The sequence below is a fragment of the Diachasma alloeum genome, unplaced genomic scaffold (genome assembly GCF_001412515.2).
Source record: "Diachasma alloeum isolate Michigan unplaced genomic scaffold, Dall2.0 Dall_scaffold_00331, whole genome shotgun sequence".
In the NCBI taxonomy this organism is placed as follows: Eukaryota; Metazoa; Arthropoda; class Insecta; order Hymenoptera; family Braconidae; genus Diachasma; species Diachasma alloeum.
This window is the reverse complement of record NW_021680470.1, coordinates 256905-266634: the sequence shown is the minus strand read 5'-3', so window position 1 is coordinate 266634 and position 9730 is coordinate 256905.

The window sequence follows — 9730 nt, the reverse complement described above, 5'->3', positions numbered from 1 at the left end:
ATAATTCATTACTGAAATTGATGATGTTTTTCACTTATTTCTTTTTATTAGAAAGAAGAAAAAATATGGATAGAACTTCATGAGAATCGCAACTAGAAATTCCTATACCGAATATTTCAGTATGAAAAGTCTGTAGAGACCAAAATTTTTTCTATTTTTTACATACAGTTTCTTTTGATTATGTTGTAAAAAAGACACCCGAAATTTGTACGACAATTCACTAAAGACTAATAGAACTTTTAATTGAATTACAATAGAAATACGTGGAGAAAAGTTTATAGCGTGATGTAATCTAATTTAGATTGATCGTGGTGTATAGTTTTTAAGCGAACTCTGAAGTAAAAAAATCGGTAAGTAAAAACTAAATACTATATAATTTCAAATAAAGATTTCACGACAACATTGCATTTTTTACTAAATTCATCGCACTTTTTGTTGACAACTTTCCTTCATATACTAATTTTCATTCATTTCCTCCATTTCGTTCAGTTTATCTCATTATTAGTTGTTATTGAATATCCATTTATTCATATAAGTTTCAATCTTGAGATGAATTCAAGCTAACACCACCTTTGTCTTCTAACCCCCTCCGCCATCAATTCCGCTGATAACAGCGCACCAAGTGGTCGATTCTTGCGAAATACGATCTACTATTCACCATCTGAGCTTGACCCCCCTGGTATCGCCCTACATCCATTGGGAAAAAGATCTCTATACACAATTTTCGCATCTGGCTCTATCGGAATGACTATTCGGTTCAAACAATCTAAGATACCTCTTCTTTACATTAAAGTTCTCATTAAAACAATTGAAGATCAATGAATCATGAAAAATTTTCAATATTTTTCTCCATATTAAAATTCGGAGTAACTGTATTTTCTACCCATCGAATGATATGGGGACACACGGAACATATGGGGACATCAATATCTTACGATATGTTTATTAATTTTTTTTAATTGAAACTTTGAACTCCAATGGGCTCGTGAATTCATAATGATACTTGTAAAAAAAATCACGGCATGAAACCAATGGATTTCAACTTCTCTATTAGTACTATCTTATCGGTATTACTTCTTCTGACATTGCATGAGAAGTTGAAGACTATTGGTGATCAATAAGATATCATTATCGATTTATTGGATGTATTCACCCCAGATTATGTCCCTGGGAGAGTTGACTCAGGAGTCCCCAGAAGCGCTATTATATGATTGTCCTCAAACAATACTTTCTGCTGAAATTCTTATTATAGCTGTCCCCATATGCGTCGTCCTTTACACTATGGAGCTATGACCCCATATGATAAATAATATGATGGACCCCATATGATACTTTACAATGACAATTTGCCGAAAAATGACTAAGGAATGCTAGTTGACGGGGGATATTAGTCTTGTATGGTAAATAAGGGGCAACTATACCATTCTAGATCATTTCCGCCCTTTTCCTTTTACTGTCCTCAAAGTGTGCGTTAGATATATATGTATATTCCCTAGAGTAGTCAAACATTATAGAAGACCGGGAGCCCCTCATTTCCAATAAATTTTTTCTTTGATTTTCTATAGGGATTGTATTTTTTGGTGAGATGGATTAATTTCTCTTCCGGAACAGCCGAACAAAATGTTCGGATGTAAAAATTTTGTTAAAATGTTGACTTGATAGATATTTATGAAAGCATTTATTTTTATTTTTTTTATTTTGCAGATATCACTGAAGTTGTTGAAATAGTTACAAAAGTGTATTCTTGTTCCTCGCATCCCACCGTAACCTAATTCAAACCATTGTCCCCATGAAACTGAAAACTGTTCATTCAAAGAAAAATAAATATTTTGTTCTATAATTAAATTATCCACGGATATTTAATAGTTTATCATATAATTTCTGGCAAAGAGTAGTTCTGCTAGATTTCAAACATAAACCATAATCTCACAAATTGTCTTTATCTCCAAAGTCCGGATATATATTTAGAACGAGAAGAAATTCGAATTTTCGAAAAAAGAAAAAACAGAACACTGAATTAGTGTTTCGTTTTACTCTTATAAGTAATTTGAAGTCAGAATAAAATGTGTCCCGTGATTCTCCAGAACATCAAAAGCCACATTTGAATGCACTGGGAGCCTATTCTCAACCCAGAATTGAACGGTCGTATGAAAGCCCATCGTGAACGGAGGCGCTCCGTGTGCGGTACTATATCAGGGGTTCTCATCCATCACTTTATGACTTTTTCATCACGAGCCAAGAAGATCTAGTTGATAATGGCAATGGCCATCGGTCACCGTCACCATCAATTCCCTCTGAACATCCATCTGAGCATGCATCAGAAGCAGATCAGGCTCAGTTCGATTTGCTCATGGCTCTGCAATATCAACTGAGGGATCGTCTAAAGGATACTCTCGCTGACCTTGAGGGCTGCAAACCTGAAGAGACGACTATCGAGACACTCAAAGGAAGGGAGAAGATCATCGAGACGCATTATGGGGAGTTTCGATTCAATCATGTCAGCATCATCAAAACTCAGTCTACACTTCTAGCTGATTCTGACTACACTCTCCTCAACACTTATGGGGGAGTCATGAACATTTATGATCAGGCACTTGGCGTCATCGGAGAACTGAGACATTAGATCACGAAGATCATACAAGAGACTGAGGAAAATGATAAGGATCATTTATCGAAACTCAACATCAGGGTTTTCGATGGAAAGTTTGAGGAGTGGAAGATTTTCGAAGACGTCGTCACTTCTCTCGTCAAGTCCAAGGCAAAGTTTGGAGCAGTTCAAAAACGATCAGGCTTCAGAATGCACTGAAGGGAAAGCCGTACGAAATGATGTCCAATCTTCAGGTGTCTGCTGAGAACTTCCAAATCGTTTGGAATAAGCTGAAGACCCACTACGACAACCCAAGGCTTATCATCTCTGCGCACATCGATCGCATTCTAGATGTGAAGCCCATCAGCGAGAAATCATCCAGGAGTCTGTCTACGTTGGTAAACAGAGTCACAGAATCGCTGGATGCACTGAAGTCTCTCGGTGCTCCTATCGAGCATTGGGATATCATCGTATCAAGGGTCATCAGGAGAATCGTCGATCTCGATACCAAGAAGGGTTGGGAGGTTCATCTGGGATCAGAGAGGAATCCTCGTCCTCTCAGGCAGTTCCTTGACTTCTTAGAGGCAAGAGCTAGAGCCTTGGAAAATGTGGAGAGGGAAGATCCTGCAAAACCCTCCAAAATCAGCACTCCCCAGAAGAGCAAGGTCAAGCAGTCATCAGCTCGAGTTTATCAGACATCAGCTGCGACTGCACCATCAAACAACAAGGAATCATCAGAATCATCAACATCTGGACCTTTCTGTCGACTTTGTGATGGTTCACAGTGGCTGAAGTTCAAATGTGAACGCTTCATGGCCAAATCTACAGCTGAACGACGAGACTTTATCTAAAAAAGGAGCCTCTGTTTCAACTACTTTGGTCCACACAGGGTGGACAACTGCAAGAGCAGTATCACTTGCCAGAATTGCAAGGGCAAACATCATACGTCGATCCATGAGGGATCTCCAGAACATCGCAAAGAGACAGAGATAACAGGATTGTCCTCCAGCACCACCTGTACAGGATAATCAGGGAGATCCAGGAGCAACCGGATCGAGAGGTTAAGTATCATTTTCCTTATTATTTATTCCGGAAAATGATACGGCCCTCATCTGGCTGTTCCCATCCCTAGGCAAATCATCATCATCGAGATCAACGGCGATAGAGAGAATTCATCATCATCATCAAGGTAAGAGACAGCGGGGCTGTCTTCTGACAGCAAGGTCATCCATCAGTCTTCATCGACATTATCATATCAATGGGTTGTGCTGTTGGCAACTTCCAAAGCACTTGCAGCATCAGCATCAGGTTCTAACCACATGGTACGGCTTCTGATTGATCAAGGATCAAAGGTCACCTTCATCACTGAATATCTGATTCAGGTTCTTCGTCTTCGTCGATCATCATCGCACATCAGAGTCTTCGGAATTGGAGGTTTAGAGTCAGAATCAACTAGTGGTGCAGTCAAGGTCACCCTTCACTCTCGATTTGGCCTTCAACATCAGGTCGAGATCACTGCTCACGTCCTGGCTAAGCTGAAATCAACCTGACCATCAATTTACTGCACAAAGGCAGCGGAAAATCATCTTCAAGATCTTCAGTTAGCAGATAACAATTATCTCAAACCTGGATCCATCGACATCATCATCGGAGCTGATCATTATGGTCAGATCATTGGAAATGAGATCAACAAATCACCAGACAATCAACTTGTTGCGCAACAAACTATTTTTGATTGGATCGTTTCTGGGACGGTCTGCTGTACAGACTGCAAGCCGAAGTCTTCTCTAACTGCAGTACGAGAGTCTCCTACTGAGCAACTGTTAGATCTTCTTACGAAATTCTGGGTTCAGGAGGAACTTCGATCAACTAAGGCGGTGCATCTCAATCCTGAGGATCAGGAGTGTGAGCTACACTTCCAAGGAATACATGGTACAGGGAGGGGCGTTATGTAGTACGTCTCCCACTCAAGACATCACCATCAGCTCTGGGCGATTCTAGGAAAACCGCTCTTCAACTACTTCATCGAACGGCGAAGAAATTAGAGACAAATCTGGAGTATGGAAAGCTCTACAAGGATTTCATCAAGGAATATGAAGATCTGGGATAAATGAGAAAGGTCTCAGAGTAATCAGAGCCATCACCGGTTTACTATCTTCCTCATCACGGTCTCGTAAGGGAAGACAGCATCACCACTAAACTCAGGGTAGTCTTCAACGGATCCAGTAACACAACATCAGGAGTATCACTCAATAAGATACTTTATGCAGGAGGAAAGCTACAAACAGAAGTTTCAGACGTTCTCATCTGGCTGAGAACTCATCGCCTAATCATCGGGATGGACATCGTGAAGGTGTTTCGTCAAATCAAGGTTCATCCAGAGGACTGGGATCTCCAAAGGATTCTTTGGCGGGATGAAAAAGGCAACATCATCACCTATCAGCTGAAAACAGTTACGTATGGGCAGACTTGTGCTCCATGGTTGGCTCTTCGAGTTCTTCAACAATTGGTTGAAGATGAGGGTCATCGGTTTCCACTGGCGGCTGTCTCTCTTTCCTTTCCTTTTGTCTCTGACAAAAGGGAGATACGTTGACGACATCTAGGGGGGAGATGCATCTGAGGAACAGCGCAACGATCTCATCAGTCAACTCATCAATCTTTGCAGGGCGGGCGGTCTACCCCTGCAAAAATGGATATCAAATCATCAAGGAGTTCTACAGGAAGTTCAATTATCAACAAAATCAATGTCAGCTGTTCAATTCGAGGATACGACTGTCAAGGTATTGGGGTTGTGTTGGAATCCTCATTCAGACAGTTTCATCTACAAATCAAAGAAGTCATCATCGGAGAAGATCACCAAAAGGAAAATTCTCTCAGAGATCACACAGATTTACGATCCTCTGGGACTCATCGGACCGGTTATCATCAAGGCAAAGATCTTCATTCAGGAGCTGTGGCTTCTCAAGATTGGTTGGGATGATCCACTGCCCTTGAGACACATCAGACGTTGGAAAGAGTTCAGGAAATAATTCTCACAACTGGATCAGATCTCCATGCCTCGGTGTCTTCAAACATCATCCACGTCAAGCAACATCCAACTTCATGGATTTGCTGATGCATCAAATCAAGAAATGGGGATAGCAGTCTACATCAGAGTGGAAAATCATCAGGCAGAACCATCAGTCATCTTGGTTAGTGCAAAAACAAAGGTTGCACCATTGAAGAACAGGACAATTTCTCGTTTGGAACTGACAGCTGCTGTAATCCTCACAGATCTGCTCATCTACATCAGGAAGATGCTGGAGAAATCCTCGAACAGCAGTGGAGACTCTACAAGTCTTTCTCTGGCCTGACTTCACGGTGGCGCTCACATGGATCAATGGCCCCCCATCAAGATGAAAAGATTTTGTTCAGAATCGAGTTCTCAAGATCCAAAATCCCTTACCAGCAGCTGAATGGAGGCACATCAGAGGGGTCGAGAATCCAGCTGACAGTACATCAAGAGGATTATCTCCAAATCAATTAATGGAACATTATCTGTGTTGGAATAGTCCATCATGGCTAAAATCACCAAAGGAAAAATGGCCATCATCATCATCATCGATCGAATCATCAACAGAAGCAGCTCTGGAGGAAAGACCAGTGATTGCTCATCCAGTGGCGCTGAATCTGGAGAGACCTCAAGACTTCTTGGAGAGGTACTTCACAATCGACAGGCTGCTAAGGATTTCGGCAAGAGTCCTACGAGCCATCAACAACATGAGAAGGGAACCAATCCCTAGAGAACTAGATCTACAACCAGAGGAGCTGGAAGAAACCAGAATCTTCTGGATCAACTTCATACAGAATGAGCACTTTGGGTCAATCATCAATCGGCTCAACAATGCACAAGACATCAACAGCAATCATCAAATGGCAAGGCTGATTCCTTATGTGGACGAGGATCAAACACTACGTCTTGGCGGATGGCTGAAAAAATCAGACCTTCAGCCAGAAGCTAAGAATCCAGCAATCCTACCCAAACAATCAAGGTTCACATCACTGGTCATCGAGGAAGCTCATCGTAAAACATTTCATGAAGGTATACAGGCAATGCTGGCATATGTCAGGCAAAGCTACTGGATCATCGGTGGACGTTATCCAGTAAAATTCCACATCCTAAAGTGCATCATCTGTGCTCGACATCGTGCAATCAGGGCACAACAGCTGATGGGTCAGCTTCCTCTAAGAAGGATTACACCAGTTCGAGCATTTCTCCACACAGGAGTGGACTACGCTGGTCCCTTGAAAATCAACAGATGGAGAGGACTAGAAGCTAAGGAATATCAGGGCTACATCGCAGTTTTCGTGTGTCTTGGCACGTCGGCAATTCATCTCGAACTCATCACGGATCCCACATCAAAGGTCTTAGTAGTAAGTGGCCGAGATTGGCGAATATTTTCCAGGAATTCCTCCCTCCCCCCCTTTTTTCCAGGAAGTGCACGTGTACGTACCCCCTTTTCTCCTCGGCGGCATGCCTTTTGAAGAGGACGTCGGCGCGCTGGAGGACCCCCTGGGGTACAGGGCCTCAAAGTTGGGGTCCGAGGGTCACAGGAAGTGGGTGATGGGTGGAAATAGGGTGGTGGTGATAAGAAATAACTATATAACGCACAATTTTATGATTACATAAATGATTTATTCAGAAATTATTCTGATTTTTTGAGATGCATAATTTTCTTAATTATAAAGGATGATGATTATTATTATTATTATTATTATCAACATTATCATTATTATTTTTTTTTTCTCGTCAATGAGATCGTTGGATGATCCTCGAGGGCTCCGACTTCACCTCGAAGACCACCCAGCAAGCTAAGCGATACAAACAAGTCCTAATCGCTCTGCAGTAATGCTCCCTCCAACCAGAGGGGGAGCACTACTGCAGTCCAGAATCATGATGTCTAAGTAGTCGGAGGGACCCAAAAGTGACAGCCTTTTGCATCTGCCCAGCCAGTATCNATCCCTAAATACTTGAGAATTCCGAGAATTGGGGGGGAAGGTATGCGAGCGACAATGAGAGCGAGAGAGAGCCAATGATCAGGACGATCAGCCTGACCCTAAACCCGCGGTTCAACTGACGCAACTCAAACAGGAGCAGTTGGTATTTGAGCCGTTTCTCCTCTTCCTTCGTAGATATATTGCTCTCGGCTGGCGCCGAGAACTCAATCACGTAGATGACTTTGTCTTCAAAGTCGAAGAGGAGGATATCAGGCTTCGTCGCAGCGACGGGCCTGATAGTCGCAAACGAGAAGTTCCAGTAAATCTTACACCTCTCATTCACGACAACGGACTCAATATCTCCTGGAGCATAAGGCAGAATCGGCGTCCAGTCTATCCCATAAGAGTGCCGCAGATGGTAATACAACACTCTCAAAGCCGCGTTATGACGGTGGATATAACTCGTCACTGCTGTAACGTGACATTGTTCATGGGGGTTAAAATACCTATTACCTTCACCCTTCTTCCCCTGAATCTAGTTAAACTCGAAAATGCAGAAATCTATGGGCGCCAGGTAATTTTTAACCGGAATTACCAAACCGGAGGAATCTACAAAATCGACTCTATTAATTCGAAAAACTCTAAAACGTACAAAAAAAAGGGGAGAAAACTAGATTTTTGGGGAAAGGTAACGGTCCTTGGTTCGCTCAGTGTGCTAGGTTGTGGAGAGCGGGGAGGATTTCATGGGAAAACGGGTTAATGGGGCGGTCAAAACTGCAAAACTGCAAAAAAAAGAAGGCGATCGACATTATTCTTACTGGTTTCACTATTGAAATTTAAGAATCACCAATTTTACAAAAAAAAAGATATTTCAATTCTCTCAAAAAAAATATAAAAAAAAGAAAAAAATCTACAATTAATAACTAACAATACTGACAATAATAATAATCATAGTATTAATTCCGCACTCTGATAGAAAATAGTCTAATCTGACAAAAATATTCGAAGAAATTAATATCGCCGATAGATATCTCAAATATGCCGAAATAAACATTTGGGGAGAGTAGAAATACACGCTAATCCCTAAATACTCGAGAATTCCGAGAATTGGGGGGAAAGGTATGCGAGCGACAATGGGAGCGAGAGAGAGGAGAACGTATTCATCCATCGATTTTTCGTACCAGCCAAAACGGCTGAAATTCCGTAAAACTCAACTTGCCATAACTCGAAAATGGCAGAGTCAAAAATTACGGACCCTGAGACAAAATGTCCGGGAGAGTCTACCGAAGACAACAATACCAAAAAAATAATTTTTCCTAAACAATTAGCCGCCCCAGGTTCATTAATCCCCGAGCGGAATTCTAAACGCTAAAAGGCTCGCGTGAAGCGAGAATAGCCACGTGTAAACGTGGATGAGTATCTGAGGGGGAGTCGAGAGTCGGGGGGAATTCCCCCTCGAGAAACACGGCGTACACGCCAGCGAGAATGGGCTGGAAATCCATAAAAACCAAAAATGGAATATCCGGAAATCGGCAGAGCGAATTTTCGGAAACCCTGAGATGAATTACTCAGGGAAGCCCCCCGAACACATTGATCCACAAACCATAATTTTAATTAGCTATCTACGCGAACCAACTCAATTTGAACACGAGTGGAGTTTCTTACGCGCGCAAACCCACGTGTAACGGGAATGGACGCGCTCTAACGATTCAACATGATTAATTATCCCCTCCGGAGGGGTTTTTCTCCGATAAATTCGCATAAAAGATCTTTAACCAACGTAATAAGCCGATGCATAGTGTGATCGGAGCCGGGTTTGAGCCGCAAATAATCCCAAAAAGGGGAGAAATTTCCTCGAATAGCTCACAAAAAATCACGAAAACCACCCAATCATGAGTGAAAAAAAAGGGGGGGGGGGATCGGCACCTCACAATTGGATTATCCGTCACAATTACCGTTTTAACGGAAGAAAATGCGACGTACGGGGCTGAAGACCCCGTAATCGAATAACTAAAAGCCGAAATGAATTCGGAAACTTAAATAAACCGAACTAAAACTCACTTTGGGTTTCTTACCCCTCTTTGGGGTGTTCTTCTTTGGGCACTATAATCCTAGGATATGCACTGTACTGGCACTAGTTCCGGTGAGGTCAAGGGCCAACGCCGA